We start from the raw sequence: 20,536 nt of genomic DNA, 5'->3' as shown, positions 1-20,536 counted from the left end.
CAGTACTGTGTATTTATCTGAGGGATGCGGAGCAGTACTGTGTATTTATCTGAGGGATGCGGGGCAGTACTGTGTATTCATCTGAGGGATGCGGGGCAGTACTGTGTATTCATCTGAGGGATGCGGGGCAGTACTGTGTATTCATCTGAGGTATGCGGGGCAGTACTGTGTATTCATCTGAGGGGTGCGGGGCAGTACTGTGTATTTATCTGAGGGGTGCGGGGCAGTACTGTGTATTTATCTGAGGGATGCGGGGCAGTACTGTGTATTTATCTGAGGGATGCGGGGCAGTACTGTGTATTCATCTGAGGGATGCGGGGCAGTACTGTGTATTCATCTGAGGGATGCGGGGCAGTACTGTGTATTTATCTGAGGGATGCGGGGCAGTATTGTGTATTCATCTGAGGTATGCGGGGCAGTACTGTGTATTTATCTGAGGTATGCGGAGCAGTACTGTGTATTCAGCTGAGGGATGCGGGGCAGTACTGTGTATTCATCTGAGGGATGCGGGGCAGTACTGTGTATTCATCTGAGGTATGCGGGGCAGTACTGTGTATTCATCTGAGGGATGCGGGGCAGTACTGTGTATTCATCTGAGGTATGCGGGGCAGTACTGTGTATTCATCTGAGGGATGCGGGGCAGTACTGTGTATTCATCTGAGGGATGCGGGGCAGTACTGTGTATTCATCTGAGGTATGCGGGGCAGTACTGTGTATTCATCTGAGGGATGCGGGGCAGTACTGTGTATTCATCTGAGGGATGCGGGGCAGTACTGTGTATTCATCTGAGGTATGCGGGGCAGTACTGTGTATTTATCTGAGGGATGCGGGGCAGTACTGTGTATTTATCTGAGGTATGCGGGGCAGTACTGTGTATTCATCTGAGGTATGCGGGGCAGTACTGTGTATTCATCTGAGGTATGCGGAGCAGTACTGTGTATTCATCTGAGGTATGCGGGGCAGTACTGTGTATTCATCTGAGGTATGCGGGGCAGTACTGTGTATTCATCTGAGGTATGTGGAGCAGTACTGTGTATTTATCTGAGGGATGCGGAGCAGTACTGTGTATTCATCTGAGGGATGCGGGGCAGTACTGTGTATTTATCTGAGGGATGCGGGGCAGTACAGTGTATTCATCTGAGGTATGCGGGGCAGTACTGTGTATTTATCTGAGGGATGCGGGGCAGTACAGTGTATTCATCTGAGGGATGCGGAGCAGTACTGTGTATTCATCTGAGGGATGCGGGGCAGTACTGTGTATTTATCTGAGGGATGCGGGGCAGTACTGTGTATTCATCTGAGGTATGCGGAGCAGTACTGTGTATTCATCTGAGGGATGCGGGGCAGTACTGTGTATTCATCTGAGGTATGCGGAGCAGTACTGTGTATTTATCTGAGGGATGCGGAGCAGTACAGTGTATTCATCTGAGGTATGCGGGGCAGTACTGTGTATTCATCTGAGGGATGCGGGGCAGTACTGTGTATTCATCTGAGGTATGTGGAGCAGTACTGTGTATTTATCTGAGGGATGCGGAGCAGTACTGTGTATTCATCTGAGGGATGCGGGGCAGTACTGTGTATTTATCTGAGGGATGCGGGGCAGTACAGTGTATTCATCTGAGGTATGCGGGGCAGTACTGTGTATTTATCTGAGGGATGCGGGGCAGTACAGTGTATTCATCTGAGGTATGCGGAGCAGTACTGTGTATTCATCTGAGGGATGCGGGGCAGTACTGTGTATTTATCTGAGGGATGCGGGGCAGTACTGTGTATTCATCTGAGGTATGCGGAGCAGTACTGTGTATTCATCTGAGGGATGCGGGGCAGTACTGTGTATTCATCTGAGGTATGCGGAGCAGTACTGTGTATTTATCTGAGGGATGCGGAGCAGTACAGTGTATTCATCTGAGGTATGCGGGGCAGTACTGTGTATTCATCTGAGGGATGCGGGGCAGTACTGTGTATTCATCTGAGGGATGCGGGGCAGTACAGTGTATTTATCTGAGGGATGCGGGGCAGTACAGTGTATTCAGCTGAGGGATGCGGGGCAGTACTGTGTATTCAGCTGAGGGATGCGGGGCAGTACTGTGTATTCAGCTGGGGGGCAGCACAGTGTATTCAGCTGGGGGGGCAGTACAGTGTATTTAGCTGGGGGGCAGTACAGTGTATTTAGCTGAGGGGCAGTACAGTGTATTTAGCTGAGGGGCAGTACAGTGTATTTAGCTGAGGGGCAGTACAGTGTATTTAGCAGGGGGGGCAGTACAGTGTATTCAGCTGGGGGGCAGTACAGTGTATTCAGCTGGGGGGCAGTACAGTGTATTCAGCTGGGGGGCAGTACAGTGTATTCAGAGCAAGGGGGCAGTACAGTGTATTTAGCGGGGGGGGCAGTACAGTGTATTTAGCGGGGGGGACAGTACAGTGTATTTAGCGGGGGGGACAGTACAGTGTATTTAGCAGGGGGGGCAGTACAGTGTATTTAGCGGGGGGGGGCAGTACAGTGTATTTAGCAGGGGGGGGCAGTACAGTGTATTTAGCAGGGGGGGGCAGTACAGTGTATTTAGCAGGGGGGGCAGTACAGTGTATTTAGCAGGGGGGGGCAGTACAGTGTATTTAGCAGGGGGGCAGTACAGTGTATTTAGCAGGGGGGCAGTACAGTGTATTTAGCAGGGGGGGGGGGCAGTACAGTGTATTCAGCTGGGGGGCAGTACAGTGTATTCAGCTGGGGGGCAGTACAGTGTATTTAGCAGGGGGGGGAGTACAGTGTATTTAGCAGGGGGGCAGTACAGTGTATTTAGCAGGGGGGCAGTACAGTGTATTTAGCAGGGGGGGGGGGCAGTACAGTGTATTCAGCTGGGGGGCAGTACAGTGTATTTAGCGGGGGGGACAGTACAGTGTATTTAGCAGGGGGGCAGTACAGTGTATTTAGCAGGGGGGCAGTACAGTGTATTTAGCAGGGGGGGGGGGCAGTACAGTGTATTTAGCGGGGGGGACAGTACAGTGTATTTAGCGGGGGGGACAGTACAGTGTATTTAGCAGGGGGGGGGCAGTACAGTGTATTTAGCAGGGGGGGGGCAGTACAGTGTATTTAGCAGGGGGGGGCAGTACAGTGTATTTAGCAGGGGGGGGCAGTACAGTGTATTTAGCAGCGGGGGGCAGTACAGTGTATTTAGCAGCGGGGGGCAGTACAGTGTATTTAGCAGCGGGGGGGCAGTACAGTGTATTTAGCAGGGGGGGGGCAGTACAGTGTATTTAGCAGGGGGGGCAGTACAGTGTATTTAGCAGGGGGGGCAGTACAGTGTATTTAGCAGGGGGGGCAGTACAGTGTATTTAGCAGGGGGGGGCAGTACAGTGTATTTAGCAGGGGGGGCAGTACAGTGTATTTAGCAGGGGGGGCAGTACAGTGTATTTAGCAGGGGGGCAGTACAGTGTATTTAGCAGGGGGGGGGGGCAGTACAGTGTATTCAGCTGGGGGGCAGTACAGTGTATTCAGCTGGGGGGCAGTACAGTGTATTTAGCAGGGGGGGCAGTACAGTGTATTTAGCAGGGGGGCAGTACAGTGTATTTAGCAGGGGGGCAGTACAGTGTATTTAGCAGGGGGGCAGTACAGTGTATTTAGCAGGGGGGCAGTACAGTGTATTTAGCAGGGGGGGGGGCAGTACAGTGTATTCAGCTGGGGGGCAGTACAGTGTATTCAGCTGGGGGGCAGTACAGTGTATTCAGCTGGGGGGCAGTACAGTGTATTTAGCAGGGGGGGGCAGTACAGTGTATTTAGCAGGGGGGGCAGTACAGTGTATTTAGCAGGGGGGGCAGTACAGTGTATTTAGCAGGGGGGGGCAGTACAGTGTATTTAGCAGGGGGGCAGTACAGTGTATTTAGCAGGGGGGGGGGGGCAGTACAGTGTATTCAGCTGGGGGGCAGTACAGTGTATTCAGCTGGGGGGCAGTACAGTGTATTTAGCAGGGGGGGCAGTACAGTGTATTTAGCAGGGGGGCAGTACAGTGTATTTAGCAGGGGGGCAGTACAGTGTATTTAGCAGGGGGGGCAGTACAGTGTATTTAGCAGGGGGGCAGTACAGTGTATTTAGCAGGGGGGGGGCAGTACAGTGTATTCAGCTGGGGGCAGTTACAGTGTATTCAGCTGGGGGGCAGTACAGTGTATTTAGCAGGGGGGGCAGTACAGTGTATATCTGCAGGGGGGGCAGTACAGTTGTAATTTAGCAGGGGGGGCAGTACAGTGTATTCAGCAAGGGGGCAGTACAGTGTATTTAGCAGGGGGGGGCAGTACAGTGTATTTTAGCAGGGGGGGCAGTACAGTGTATTTAGCAGGGGGGGCAGTACAGTGTATTTAGCAGGGGGGGCAGTACAGTGTATTTAGCAGGGGGGCGAGTACGAGTTGTATTTAGCAGGGGGGGCAGTACAGTGTATTTAGCAGGGGGGGCAGTACAGTGTATTAGCAGGGGGGGTCAGTACAGTGTATTAGCAGGGGGGGCAGTACAGTGTATTCAGCTGGGGGGGCAGTACAGTGTATTTAGCAGGGGGGGCAGTACAGTGTATTTAGCAGGGGGGCAGTACAGTGTATTTAGCAGGGGGGCAGTACAGTGTATTTAGCAGGGGGGCAGTACAGTGTATTTAGCAGGGGGGCAGTACAGTGTATTTAGCAGGGGGGGGGGGCAGTACAGTGTATTCAGCTGGGGGGCAGTACAGTGTATTCAGCTGGGGGGCAGTACAGTGTATTTAGCAGGGGGGGGCAGTACAGTGTATTCAGCTGGGGGGCAGTACAGTGTATTCAGCTGGGGGGCAGTACAGTGTATTCAGAGCAAGGGGGCAGTACAGTGTATTTAGCAGGGGGGGGGGGGCAGTACAGTGTATTTAGCAGGGGGGGGGCAGTACAGTGTATTCAGCTGGGGGGCAGTACAGTGTATTCAGCTGGGGGGGCAGTACAGTGTATTCAGCTGGGGGGCAGTACAGTGTATTCAGCTGGGGGGCAGTACAGTGTATTTAGCAGGGGGGGGCAGTACAGTGTATTTAGCAGGGGGGGCAGTACAGTGTATTTAGCAGGGGGGGGCAGTACAGTGTATTCAGCTGGGGGGGCAGTACAGTGTATTCAGCTGGGGGGCAGTACAGTGTATTCAGCTGGGGGGCAGTACAGTGTATTCAGCTGGGGGGGCAGTACAGTGTATTCAGAGCAAGGGGGGCAGTACAGTGTATTTAGCAGGGGGGGGCAGTACAGTGTATTCAGCTGGGGGGCAGTACAGTGTATTCAGAGCAAGGGGGCAGTACAGTGTATTCAGAGCAAGGGGGCAGTACAGTGTATTCAGAGCAAGGGGGGGGGGCAGTACAGTGTATTTAGCAGGGGGGGGGCAGTACAGTGTATTCAGAGCAAGGGGGCAGTACAGTGTATTTAGCAGGGGGGGGCAGTACAGTGTATTTAGCAGGGGGGGGGCAGTACAGTGTATTTAGCTGGGGGGTGCGGAGCAGTACTGTGTAAACCAGCGCCCGACCAGGACCAGCCTGTTACAGAGGGCATTCCGGAACTGAACCAGGTCACAAAAAAATCGAAACCCTAGAAGGAATTGACGAGAATCTTAGAGTTATGTAACGAACATCTTAACATGCAACTTCCGCAGAAGTGTCCAAGCGACCACAAAATCGCTAGTATCGAATTCTAGAGAAGAAATGATTTCCCAACGGAGAAAATATAACAACATGAGCTTCCAAAAAAACAAACCCAAATACATCCTAACCGGATCAACAATAAAAGAGGGCAGCACTCACAGGTCAACACCCAAGAAACATGGGTACACTGACAGGGCCAGCCAATCAGAAAACCAATTCTCCCGAAGCTCAGAACTGGAATAAGATACCCCAAAGAAAAATGTAAATTGGAGACAATAAGGAGATTAACTTCATGCCCCCACGTCTAACCCAGCTTGCCATCCGATACGGAAGAGCGAGCACCCCTCAACCCACCCAGGCTGGGATCCTCCAGTACTGCCAAAACATGCTGCAGCAGGACACGAAGGCGAGCCAGTCTATAACGTAAGGCAAGACTTACCTCCGCTGGGGGAACTGATGCCCCCGACCCTGAGGATTGAACCCCTGAAGCCTCAGAGGAAACCGTTTCCCCAGAAGGCTGCTCCGACCCAGACGATCCCTCGCCTGACGAGCCCTGGTTGACAGAACACAGACAGTATCTCATCAGCATCTCCATTCCTGGAAGCTTTAAATGCGCCAATACCATAGATATGGCCACGCGGAACCGTGCCGTAACCTCTGGAGGAAACGAGACACCTTCCGGAGAAGGGGCAATGGCATTAGGGACACCTGCTTGCGTAGCCAAAGAAGGTTCTAGGGCACTCGCCTCACAGGATATGGGGACCCCAGGGGCGGATGGCTCGGCGGACTCTTAAGTTCCCTATTTCGGGAGAAAAGAGTACTCTAAAGCGGCATGCAGAATATAACTGATGGGCATGGATTACCCGGGCAATTTCATACTCTTCGCAAAAAGTAGAATCTGAATCAGAGACATCCGTCTCCAAAAAGTCAGAATCCTCCATAACTAGGATAGAAAGTATGGATAGAAAAATAAAAAATGTCACCTTACACCACCAATGGCTGGGGCACTCACCACCTCCTATGACACTGACAACTAGCGAAACAGACTCTCTCCGTCGCCACACGGTTAGGAATACGGAAATGGAGACTAGAAACGAGACCACGCCTGGTCGCAAGGTGCACCGTGCAGGCCCAAGAAAAGTGCGCCAAGCTACAAAGCCTGCGCAGCCTGACAGAAAAAGGCCGTTATGTTCCAATATAACCGCGAGCCCAAAAATCACTACACATTAGCAGAAAGAATCACATAACAAACATGTTTTAAGTCCCCCCCCTGTTCAATAACCCCCTCAGGAGATATTAACCCTCGATTCCATAAGATAAAGGAGTCCCACTGAGACCCTGACTTCTTTGTTTATATACATTTCACACATCTAAGTAAAATGAAATGATCTTACCGGAATCTACGCCGTGGAACAGGAACACGGCCCCTCAAGTGTGACAGATAGTAGCTTCGCTTTTTACATGGACTTGAGCGAATAAAGCAGGCAGCGAAACTCGTCAACACTGATTGCTAAGGAGCTGTTAATGAGTCGGGATGGTTTCGCAGAAATACTCTCCCTGCAACTCCGGACTCTAACTTTCATCTATGCTCTCACTGAGAGGCTGACAGGACTACTTAAAACTCCAGTCACATTCTGAAGAGTACTACCCTCTATAAGAGACTATCTTTAATCTTCTGACACTTCTCTGCAACCCTCCTGTGACGAAAGGCAAAAAATGACTGGGGGATGAGGGAAGTGGGGGAGGTATTTAAGCCTTTGACTGGAGTGTCTTTGCCTCCTCCTTGTAGCCAGGTTCTGAATTCCCAAAAGTAATGAATGCAGCTGTGGACTCTCCCCGTCAGAAGAAAAGAAAATTATCAGGTAAGCATAATTTATGTTTTTCATTACGGAAAACCTCAAATCGGCAGAACGCACAATTAAACTGAAGCCTCCTGGTAATCAGACTCCGCTAAAGAAAAAGAACTGCTCTCTGACTTTATGGTAAAGCCACAGGTCGATGTCTTCTGTTTAAATTAGTAACTTAATAGTGACCTAAATTATGAACATAGTATGAAGCTGCTGACCCTCCTACAACTAGAGTATTGCATCTGTTATCTGCTCCTCCGCTACTATAGTTGTGTTTAGTGTGTCTGTTTCCTGGAAAACCATTTCTTTATTTCCATCTAAAGGGGATGAGAGTCCACGACTTCATTCATTACTTTTGGGAAATAAGAACCTGGCCACCAGGAGGAGGCAAAGACACCCCAGCCAAAGGCTTAAATACCTCCCCCACTCCCCTCATCCCCCAGTCATTCTTTGCCTTTCGTCACAGGAGGATGGCAGAGAAGTGTTAGAAGATTAAAGAGAGTCTCTTATGGCTAGTGCTCTTCAGAATGGGACTGGAATTTTAAGTAGTCCTGTCAGCCTCTCAGTGAGAAGAGTGGTTTATAGGAAAGGGCGCTCTAAATAGAGCTAATACCTTAAATACCTCTCAGTGAGAGCATGGATGAAAGTTAAAGTCCGGAGTTGCAGGGAAAGTATTTCTGCAAAACCATCCCGACTCATATTAACAGCTCCTTAGCAATCAGCGTTGACGAGTTTCGCGGCCAGCTTTATTCGCTCAAGTCCATGTCAGAAGCGAAGCTACTATCTGTCACACTTGAAGGGCCGTGTTCCTGTTCCACGGCGTAGATTCCGGTAAGATCATTTCATCATATCCACGATTACGGGAGGCAAGGGAGCTTTCCTACCGCAGGATAAGAAGGCGAAGCCTAAGGGATCTACTTTTCGTCCCTTTCGTGCAGACAAGGCCCAGCACCAGCAGCCCGCCGCAAAAGCAGATCAGTCCAAGGGAACTTGGAAGCCTGCTCAGTCTTGGAACAAGTCCAAGCAGAACAAGAAGCCCGCCGATACTAAATCGGCATGAAGGGGCGGCCCCCGACCGGTCTCTGGACCAAGTAGGGGGCAGTTTGTCTCTCTTCTCCTAAGCCTGGTTGCAGGATGTTCAGGACCCTTGGGTTCTGCAGGTTGTCGCCCAGGGTTACAGGATAGGGTTCAGGTCCCATCCGCCCAGGGGCAGATTCCTCCTGTCAAACCTGTCTTCAAGACCGGAAAAGAGAGAGGCCTTTCTAAAGTGTGTGAGGGATCTCTCCTCTCTAGGTGTTATCATACCAGTGCCCCGAGCAGAAAGGGGTCTCGGGTACTATTCAAATCTCTTTGTGTTTCCAAAGAAGGAGGGAACGTTCTGCCCGATTCTGGACCTAAAGTGTTTAAACAAATTTCTGGCTGTTCCATCATTCAAAATGGAAACAATCAGATCTTTTCTGCCCCTAGTTCAAGAGGGACAGTTCATGATGACAATAGACTTGAAGGATGCTTACCTTCATGTTCCAATTCACAGGGAACTTTATGTGTAGTGTGATAGGAGCGCCTAAAGGTGGATTCCTGCTGCTAAAAAAGTTCTTCCCTCAAAGAGAACTAAATGGTGGATAAGAAGAAAAAATGGGGTTTATTTAGCAGCGCTAAAAAAAGCTAGGAAATGATGATACCAATCTAATTTATGTTTTATACAATCTAGTTTATTTAAAAATTCTTATAACACATAAAAACAACAGCAAATGCTTTTCCTAATTAATAAAGGGACGTCTCCCTTATACAACACTTATAAAAACAGACTAGAACCATATATTGATAAACCCTAGAATTCCAGGTATAAAGGAATTAATTCTATAGATAACATATGGCAAGCAACAAATTTCTAAGATAAATGGTGAATTGAATATTTAAAAGGCACAAATGTATCAATCCTAACAGCTTTACAGTTCTTCAGTAACAAATACCGTTATAAAGTTACACAGTTACTTTCCTTGGACATATAATTGGCTCAGGTGTGCTGGATAGTTAAAAAGGCAAAAAACAGCCGTTATTCTGATTTAGGTGCCAAAGCAATCGTGGTTAATGGAAATGGTTAATTTAACATATGAATACCTTGATGTCTTTAAAGTTCAGTTTGCGTGTTTTAAAAACGTAGTGCAAATTATTGTAGAGGTACCTTAATCTGTCCTGGTTGCAACCGCTGATATTCTTCACTGTGAGGGATTCACAGACTGTTTGTTCCTGGTGCTTCTGATAAGTCACCTGACCTTCTCTTTGATTCAGAGGTCAGGGGTGATGATCCGTTCTGGTGATGTAGTTATCCTTTTTTTTGTTTTCCTTTCTTCTTATAGCCCAAATATTGTTTTCATCTGGGTTCCCTCAGACTTCTTAAGGTTTGAAGAAATCTTTGGTCAGTGTTTAGCAGTAACACCGTATTCCCTGAAGTTACCAAAGGTAGATTTTAACTTGCAGGGTCAGGAGAAAAGTTTAAAGTTGCAGGGTCACACAGCTTTGTGACAGTAGTAAATGAAGTTTAGTAGAGTGTAGCAGGTCCCATTCAACGCGTTTCACCCTTCTGGGCTTTATCAAGAATGCTTATCCTGCTAGCTTCTGGCTTTTTAAAGGTATGAATGTGTTTTGATTGGTTCCTTCATTTCCTTTTGATTTCTATCAACACCTGTGTGGCTTCCAATGTAAAGGTGGACTTTATTTAAGTTGGTAATGATTGTTTCTGTGTTGTTATTTAGTTACATCATACACAAGGAAGAGAACTTATCATTTCTGCTTTATTAGCATTCACACAATTCAACTTATATATTTCTCAATTCTAAAGTGCCTTTATTAAATAATATACATTTAGATCGTGCAAACTTAAAATTACCTAAACTGAAACGAAAATATAAGAATCAGAATTATCATTCCCATATCTAGAATTATTGTAAGTGGGTAAAAATTAACGATATATACATATTGCTTTTCAACAAAGGATAGTAAGTTCAACAATTTATAAATTTGTAACAATTTAAAAATGGACGAAACGAAAATATAAGAATCAGAATCATCATTCCCATATCTAGAATTATTGTTAGTGGGTATAAATTAACGATATATACATATTGCTTTTCAACAAAGGATAGTAAGTTCAACAATTTATAAATTTGTAACAATTTAAAAATGGATGTACAATTACATCAGAAATTATCAATCCCTTAACTAGAGTTATTGCTAGTGGGTAAAAATATGTCTTATTCAATTAATTTATTGATTTTAGGGGGATAAAAATTCCTTTTTAATTACTAGAAAAATGAATTTATATAGGGCTTGTACTATCTTTGCCCAAGGTAAATTGAAATTTTATTGCTTATTTAATGTATGTGAGTATTTTCTATATAAGTGGCTGATTTAACCTGGAAAATGTTCGCATATTGTAAGAGACTTTTATAAGAAGGGGGAAATGTCTATCTCAGAGTTCAAGCCTCCAGGTTGGAGGGTATTCATTAGGTATATAATTTCAGCTTCTGCCTTTAGGAGTTTATTTTCCCAGTTTCCCCCTCTCCAGTCGGGGTGAACTTTTTTAATTCCCCAATATTTAAAATCTTTAAGGTTGTTGTTGTGTACTTCCCTAAAGTGGCGATAGATATAAGGGTCAAGGTTACCCCTATCTATGCAAGAGAGGTGCTCCCTTATCCTTTCACGGAGCATTCTGGTTGTTTCTCCTATGTAAATTTTTTTACATGAACATTGAATGGCGTAAATAACGCCTTTATCTTGACATCTAATTGTGTCTCTTATTTTGAATGTAAAGTTTCCACTTTTTGATTTTAAAATCTTTTGTTTACTACTAAATTTACAGGCCCGGCATCTAAAACAGGGGAAAAACCATTTAAAGGATTTCCGTCTAGGCACCTTTGAGTGTCTTTCTTCTTTATGCTTTTCAATTGACTGGGAGCTAGTAGGCTCTTTAAATTCTGTGCTTTCCTATATATTATTTTTGGGTTTTCCCCCACTTTTCCCCCTATGATGGGATCAGTTTGTACTAAGTGCCAATGTTTTTTTAAAACTCTTTGGATGTTTAGGTTGTCATGACTGAACTCAGTTATAAAGGGCACATTAATTTCATCACGATTTTCTTTGATATCTTTTGTTTTATATTCTAAGAGGTCCCTCCTTACTTTCTTATCTACCTCTTGTTTAGCTTCATTGATTACTTCTGGACTATATTCTCTTTCTAAGAATTTCCTTTCTAAGATCTTTATTTGATCCTGATAATCTGTCATTCTTGAGCAATTCCGTTTAATTCTTAAATATTGCCCTTTAGGGACATTGTCTTTCCACTTTTTCATATGGCAGCTGTTATAATGGATTAGATTATTGGCATCCACCTTTTTAAAATGTGTTTTGGTTATTAATTGGTTTTCTACAATTTCGATATCTAAATCCAAGAAGGTGATTTGGCTTTTGCTATAGTTACTGGTAAAGGATAGTCCCATTTCATTTTTATTCATATCTGTCAGAATAGTGTTTAGATCAGTTTCACTACCCCCCCATATTAAGAACAGGTCATCTATTTCACAGGGACCACTTCAAGTTCCTAAGATTTGCGTTATTGGACCAACACTTCCAGTTTGTGGCCCTTCCTTCCGGCCTGGCGACGGCCCCAAGAGTCTTCACAAAGGTTCTGGGGGTGCTTCTTGCAGTGGCCAGATCCAGGGGCATTGCTGTGGCTCCCTATTTGGATGACATCCTAGTCCAGGCGCCGTCGTTCAGCCTCGCAGAGGATCATTCGAGGGCTCTTCTTTTATTGCTCCAATCTCACGGTTGGAAGATCAACTCAGGAAAGCGTTCCCTGGTTCACAGCAACAGGGTGGAGTTCCTGGACACTATAATAGACTCTATGTCCATGAAAATATTTCTCACAGATCGACGCAGGAAGATTGCGTCCACCTGTCTTGCCCTTCAGTCTTACTCAAGCCCTTCGGTGGCTCAGTGTCATATTCATTTCCACCTTAAGAAGGCATTCTCTTATTATTACATGTCCACCTTAACAAAGCAGTTACCTCATTTCCTGTTTTGCATAAAATGCCCCACTTCCTCTGCTTAATTGCTGGTTTATTGAAGAAGTTTACTAATCTCCTTCTCCAGCTCTGAAGCACTCCGTTACAACTAAAGACTTTCCTTGCACTAACTGAGGACATTGTTTTCCCTGCATCTTGCTTCTCAACCCGCTCTCAGCTGCAGACTCTGGTAACTCTCCCATCTCCTAAAGAACTGAATCTGGTAAAGTGTTTTCTCTCCTGTCTGTTCTGCTAACAAAATCTTAACTTGGTAACCGGACACTGTGAGTAACCTGCTCAGAATTGTTTCAGCTTGCTTGTAAAATCAGACTACCTATTCTGCTTTCTTGTATTAACAACCTGCCTAAATCAGATGCAGCTTCTCTCTGTTTGTGCTTTCACTGCATTAACTGTTTATCGCCTGCCTGGTATAACTAAGGAATTATTGCTACACTATTCTTCTTACCATATTATTGTGCCTTACTCTGTTTTGGGAGATTATATTCCTGGTATTTTCCTCCAATCTAACTTAAAAGGCTACATATCAAACTCATATATATTACATATTTAAAGGGGAAGTAACATTATCAGGAGACACACCTGAACAAGCGGTTAACTCCTACTTAGCCGTGACACTCAGTGTATGGAGGTGATCGGGCTCATGGTTTCCAGCATAGACGTCATCCCTTTCGCCAGGTTCCATCTCGGACCTCTTCAATTGTGAATGTTGAGACAGTGGAACGGCAATCATTCAGATCTATCACAGCGGATATCCTTGGATGCTCGGACCAGGGACTCCCTATATTGGTGGATCCATTTGGAGCATCTGTCCCTGGGGACATCCTTCCTGAGACCGTCCTGGAAGATTGTGACCACGGACGCGAGTCTGGCAGGATGGGGAGCTGTTTGGGGGCCAGGTTGGCACAAGGAAAATCGACCCGGGAGGAGTCTCTCCTTCCGATAAATATTCTGGAATTTCGATCAATCTACAATGCTCTGAGGGTGTGGCCTCCTCTAGGGTCGTTAAGCTTCCTCAGATTCCAGACCAACAACATTACCTCTGTGGCTTACATCAACCACCAGGGGGGAACAAGGAGCTCCCTAGCAATGAGGGAGGTGTCTCAGATTTTGGAGTGGGCGGAGTCCCACAGCAGCTCGCTCTCAGCGATCCACATTCCAGGTGTGGACAACTGGGAAGCAGACTTTCTCAGCAGGCAATCCTTCCATCCGGGGGAATGGTCTCTTCACTCCGAAGTGTTTGCGGAGGTTTGTCTCAGATGGGGAACGTCGGAGATAGATCTCATGGCATCCAGGCTAAATTGCAAGCTACTTCGATACGGGTCCCAGGTCGAGGGATCCCCTGGCAGAGCTGATAGATGCCTTAGTGGTGCCTTGGGGATTCAGCCTAGCTTACATTTTTCCACCGTTACCACTTCTACCTCGTGTAGTGGCACACATCAAGCAGGAGCGAGCTTCGCCATCCTGATTGCTCCTTTGTGGCCATGGAGGACGTGGTTTGCGGATCTGGTGGGGATGTCATCCTCTCCGCCATGGAGGTTACCCTGTCGCAGGGATCTGCTGGAACAGGGTCCCTTTCAACATCAAAATTTTGTTTCTCTGAGGCTGACTACGTGGAAATTGAACGCTTAGTTTTAGCCAAAAGAGGTTTTTCTGAAAGTATGATTTACACTCTTTTTTTTTTTTAATTTATCTTTTTTATTTTATACCAAAAAGAAACAGTTTCACAGAGAGTTCCATTAGCACAAAAAACAAAAAGAGGGAACGTAGATTACAGCATTCATGAACAATTGTAGATCTACACAAATTCAAATACTATAAGTACCCATCAACCCATGAATGCATATCTGAAATGAACTACATTTTAGAATCTGATAACAAGCTGAGAAATAGAAAAATAAAATAAAAATAAGCACCTTCCCCCCTAAAGCAAAACACATTCTGTATTGGCATATTTTCCTAACCTAAAATCCCACAAACCCTCCCCCTATTTATGTTGTAAACTCTCAGCTAAGTTGCCACTCTCCTCTTACATTCGCTTCTAGGATGTAAAGGGAATTCCTAAAAGGCTGTAGGATCATTTTTTGAGTTTCCTGTTCTAGTGTCTTGATAAATGTTCCCCACTTATTCATAAAAAGCCTAATATTATTATCTATCTGTATCTGTACTGAAGCTTGCTCTAACAACAATTGTTGAACTATCCCATTTTTAAATTCAGAAAATGTAGGTTCCTTATTAGACTGCCAGTACTTCAATATGAGTTTTCTACCCATTAGAACTGCTGTGTTTATTAATAAATAATTCGAGCCTGCTTCCTCCTGAGTCAGCAAGAAAAAAACCACACGTCTATTTACCTGGAAATGTTGATTCAGAACTTTGGAAGCCCAGAATGAAATTTTCCCCCAGAATCTTTGTATTATTGGACATAACCAAAAGAGATGAATCATATCTGCTGCATAATATTTACATTTGCTACAAAAGATCTTCCCTGCTCCCTTTATCCCAGCGGGCCTGCCAGCCCGGTGTGTAATAACTTTGATAAAGGATCTTGACCTGTTGTTCCCTAAAATATTTGCCCTTCATCGCTTTTACGACTCTGTCCCCGGAGTTCTTCATTAGATCTAGTTCCACCTGATTATTGCAAACTAAATCCCATTTTAGTTCTAAATATCTCAAGTTGCTTTGTTCTTGAGTTGTTAGTAAAGCTTGATACGGGTATGATATCGAGAATTTCCCTAACTGAAAGATATTGGTTATTTGTCTAAGTGTGGCATTATCCCATTCAATGCCTTTAATTTCTTGCACTGTTCTACATAATGACGTAATTGCAAATATGAGAAGAAAAGATGATTTGGCATGTTGAATTCTGCTTTACAGTCATCAAAAGTTTTAATAGAGTTATCCTCTCTCTTGAGAAGTTGCCCAATATAATTTATCCCCAAGTCTGACCATGCTTTAAATCTCGCTGAGTCGTATCCTTCCTGAAATTCGGGGTTACCTCTAATCGTTAAGAAGGGTGATCCTCTATGGTTGATCCCTATTCTAGAGCAAAAATGGCGCCAGGCCCGTATTGGTTGATCTATGATTAACATCCTTTTTATTTCTTTGGGGATTAATTTCTGGGGCATATGTACCAGGGCTTTGAGAGCATATGGAGCTACTAGGGCTTCTTCAATTTCAAGAATAGAGAATTGGCCCTTCTCAGTAAACCAGTCCCAGACAAATTTTAAATTAGATACTATGTTATGTAATTCAAAGTCAGGTACCGCCATACCTGCCGCCTCTTTCCATGCGAACAGCCGTTTAAGCGCAATCCTAGGCTTCCTGTATCCCCATATAAATTGTGTCATCAATTTATTGATTAATGCCCGGTCACTCCTTAATAATAAAATTGGTAAAGCCTGGAATAGATAGATACATTTTGGTAAAGAAACCATTTTAATTAAATGAATTCGACCTGATAGTGAAAGAGGCAGATTTCTCCACCTCTCTAAGTCTTCCTTAAATGCTGCAATAGCAGGTACAAAATTTAGACTATACCACCTTTCAGAATTAGATGCAAATTTTATCCCTAGATATGTAATATGATCTTTGGCCTCTTTGAATGGGATTTCTGGAGAGTTTTTTAATTTGATAAGCCACATAAGTTCAGATTTTTCCTTGTTAATTGCAAAACCAGAAAAGGAGTGAAAAGATTCTAAGGCCTCCATAATTATAGGTAAATTATAGTTAAGATTTTGAGCAAAAATAAGAAGATCATCCGCATAAATAGCTTGATTAATTCTATGGCCTTCAACATTAATCCCTAGTAGATTCTCCCGGAAGAATATAGCTAGAGGCTCTAATGCTAGATTGAAAAGAAGCGGGGATAGCGGACAGCCTTGCCTTGTCCCACGGTAGAGAGAAAATTGCTCTGACATTAGTAAGTTAACACTTAATGTTGCCCCTGGGTTAGAATATAGTACTGCGATAGTCTGAGAGAATTTACCTTTAATGCCAAAATTGGTAATAGTCGTAAACATATGATCCCATAATAGCGTTTCAAACGCTTTTTGTGTATCTATCGAGATCACTGCAGCGTCTTCTGTTAATTCTGCTCTTCTTTTCTTCTTTGATTCACAATAATTGATTGCTATCTCTAATCTCCTAAGATTATTGACGAGTGTTCTGCCTTTGATAAAACCAGTTTGATCTGGGTGGATCAATTTTCTTATCACTGTTTGAAGTCTATTTGCTAATATATGTGTTAAAATTTTGTAATCGGCATTGAGCAGAAAAATGGGCCTATATGACTCCAATGCTTCTCTATTTTTACCTTGTTTATATATTAGTATTATTCTAGATTCTGTAAAGTATTTAGAGGGTATTTTATTTTCCTGGAAAAAGTAATTAAAAACCTTATATAGAGTAGGGGTAATCTCATCCACGAGGATCTTATATAGTTCACTGGGGGGATCATCCGGGCCTGGCGCTTTGTTTAATTTCAGTTTAATAATAGAGTTTTTAATCTCCTCTTCCGATATTGGGGAGTTCAAAGATTCTAGATTCTCATTAGCTAGCTAGGGTAACTTAACCCTTTCCCAGAACCTGTCTTTATTATGCCTATCAATAGGCTGATCCTGATAGACGCTTAAAATATTGCAGAAATTCCTCTAGAATATCCTGAGGAAGCGTGCATATTTTCTGTTTAGTCTTAATTGAGGAAATAGTATTATTCGCTTTCCTTGCGTTTACCAATCTGGCCAGTAATTTTCCTATCTTATTCCCAAACTGCATGAAATTACTGTTCCTCTTTAGCTCATGCTGTGTCTCTTTAACCATAAACCAATTGTCTCTTTGTTTTTTAGCTTCTAGATAGTTCCGCCAATTACATTCGCTATTGTCTGTAGCATACTTTTGATATTTATTAATCAACTGTTTAGTAAGTTGGATCCAATACGAGTCATTTTTCCTTTTTACTTTGGTTACATATGCTAATACCTCGCCCCTTATTACTGCTTTAAAAGCTTGCCAGATAATGTCTATATTTGATACAGAGCCTATATTATTGTTATAATATATGTTCCATTTTTCTATCAAAAATCTGCGGAATTTTAAATTATTATATAAATATGTTGGAAAATGTAGTCTATAATTCCCAGATTTTGGTTTCATAATTGACATAGAGAGAGTAATTGGGGCATGGTCTGAGATGGTAATTGGCATGATTTCCGCCTTTTTTGTTAAAGGGAACAGTTTGTTACTGATTAAGAACATGTCCATACGTGATAGAGATTTATATGCTTTAGATAAACAAGTAAATTCTTTGCCGTCTGGGTACATATTCCTCCATATATCCAATAAACCTAGATTGAAGCAGAATTTTTTAAAAGTTTTTACATCTTTAGATCCCGTTGGGGCCTCTTTCCCCTTCGAGTTCCTATCTAGGGCTCTAGAAGCTATCAAATTTAGATTCCCCCCCCCCCCAAAATAATATTTTGGTTATACTCCAGTAATTTAGCTTGTAAAAACTCCCAGAATACACTTTTCTTTATGTTCGGGCCATAGACATTACATAGTACTATTTTCCTTGCGCCTAATTCCAATTCAAGTATTATATATCTTCCTTGTTGATCAATATCTTGTTTCAGAATTTTATATTCTAGAGATCCCCTGCTGAATAGATTACTTCACCCACCCACCCCCATTTAAGTTTCTGGCTTTCTAGCTCATTTAAATGGGTCTCCTGTAAAAGACCTATATCTATTTTGAGCTTATTTAAATATTGTAGTATTCCCTTCCTTTTAATCGGGGAGGTGAACCCCTGGCAGAGCTGATAGATGCCTTAGTGGTGCCTTGGGGATTCAGCCTAGCTTACATTTTTCCACCGTTACCACTTCTACCTCGTGTAGTGGCACACATCAAGCAGGAGCGAGCTTCGCCATCCTGATTGCTCCTTCGTGGCCATGGAGGACGTGGTTTGCGGATCTGGTGGGGATGTCATCCTCTCCACCATGGAGGTTACCCTGTCGCAGGGATCTGCTGGAACAGGGTCCCTTTCAACATCAAAATTTCGTTTCTCTGAGGCTGACTGCGTGGAGATTGAACGCTTAGTTTTAGCCAAGAGAGGTTTTTCTGAAAGTATGATTTACACTCTAGTTCAGGCAAGAAAGCCAGTCGCTCGTCTCATCTACCATAAGGTGTGGAGGACTTACTTGTCTTGGTGTGAGAAACACGGTTATCCTTGGCACAAGGTGAAGGTTTTCAGGATTCTGTCTTTTCTCCAAGAAGGTTTGGAGAAGGGCCTTGCCGCCAGTTCCTTAAAGGGACAGATTTCGGCTTTATTAGTCTTGTTGCACAGGAGACTCGCTGAGCTTCCTGACATTCAATATTTTGTTCAGGCTCTGTCTAGAATCAGACCTGTCTTTAGGCAGTCTGCTCCCCCATGGAGCTTAAACTTGGTCCTTAAGGTATTGCAGAGGGGTCCGTCTGATCCTATGCATTCTATTGACATTAATATTCTGTCCTGGAAGGTTCTCTTTCTGTTGGCCATTGCATCGGCACGCAGAGTATCTGAGCTGGCTGCCTTGCAAATCGAGCCTCCTTATCTGGTTTTTCATGCGGATAAGGCTATTCTTCGCACCGGTTTGGGGTTTCTTCCCAAGGTGGTGTCTAACCGTTTCTTCAATCAGGAAATAATTGTTCCTTCTTTGTGTCCTAACCCTTCTTCTTCTAAGGAGAGGTTACTTCATAATCTGGATGTGGTTCGGGCCTTCAAGTTCTATCTTCAGGCTACGAAGGATTTCAGACAGTCTACATCTCTTTATGGGGTGTACTCCGGGAAGCGCAAGGGGCAGAGGGCCTCTTCTACTTCTTTATCCTTTGGGTTGAGGAGCTTGATTCGCTTGGCCTGTGAGACAGCAGGACATAAGCCTCCACAGAGGATCACGGCTCATTCAACTAGAGCTGTGGCTTCGTCTTGGGCCTTCAAGAATGAGGCCTCTATGGAGAAGATTTGTAACGCGGCTACCTGGTCCTCCTTACACACTTTTACAAATTTGCAGTTTTTACTTCTGCAGAAGCTGTTTTTGGGAGAGAGGTTTTGCAGGCTGTGGTGCCCTTGGATTAGGGTCCTCCTTTTACCCTCCCGGTTTCATTAAGTGTCTTCTAAAGCTTGGGTATATGTTTCCCAAAAGTAATGAATGAAGCCGTGGACTCTCCTCCCATTTAGATGGAAAACATAAATTATGCTTACCTGATAATTTTATTTCCATTGTAGGGAGGAGAGTCCACGGCTCCTGCCCGTAGTAACCCTGGTGGGCGGACCTAAATTTAATTTATCTTCTGGCACCATTTATACCCTGATATTTCTCCTACTGTTCCTTGTTCACTCGGTAGCATGACTGGGGGATGAGGGGAGTGGGGGAGGTATTTAAGTCTTTGGCTGGGGTGTCTTTGCCTCCTGGTGGCTAGGTTCTTATTTCCCAAAAGTAATAAATGAAGCCATGGACTCTCCTCCCCACGATGGAAATAAAATTATCAGGTAAGAATAATTTGTTTTCCTTATGTGACATGAAAATTCATTTTTAGCATCTGATTATCTCCAGAGAGATTACCGCTGCACAGTGCTGAACAACCTGTTGGCGCAACTAAATTCAATAAAGATGAAACCAGCTGCTAATAAATGAACTGTGTATCACAACGTGGAGCTGCAACTAGAGCACATAACTTGCACGCTTCGTCTCAGAGGAGGAGTTAAGTGACGTTGCGCGATGACATCACTGACCCCTGAATCGATTCAGCTCAGCACTGTGTATATATGTGTGTGTGTATGTATATATTTTCTTCTTTTTTTTATTTTCTTCTTTCTCTTGCAAGGTGTATCCAGTCCACGGATTCATCCTTACTTGTGGGATATTCTCATTCCCTACAGGAAGTGGCAAAGAGAGCACACAACAGAGCTGTCCATATAGCTCCCCCCCTAGCTCCACCCCCCAGTCATTCTCTTTGCCGG

The 20,536-nt window shown here is 44.4% G+C and overlaps 2 protein-coding genes across 2 annotated transcripts in view; one reads left to right on the top strand and one right to left on the bottom strand.

Moving 5' to 3' along the window:
• LOC128639721 (oocyte zinc finger protein XlCOF7.1) overlaps window positions 1–20,536 on the bottom strand; it is a gene marked incomplete in the record, with an annotated part of 926,940 nt that overhangs the window by 540,229 nt on the left and 366,175 nt on the right.
• LOC128639718 (gastrula zinc finger protein XlCGF26.1) overlaps window positions 1–20,536 on the top strand; it is a 99,461-nt gene that overhangs the window by 8,866 nt on the left and 70,059 nt on the right. The gene's annotated exons all lie outside the window — the stretch shown is intronic.

This window comes from Bombina bombina, chromosome 9 (assembly GCF_027579735.1).
Source record: "Bombina bombina isolate aBomBom1 chromosome 9, aBomBom1.pri, whole genome shotgun sequence".
In the NCBI taxonomy this organism is placed as follows: Eukaryota; Metazoa; Chordata; class Amphibia; order Anura; family Bombinatoridae; genus Bombina; species Bombina bombina.
The sequence above is the reverse complement of the archived record's forward strand: the minus strand, read 5'-3'. Positions and strand labels throughout refer to the sequence as shown.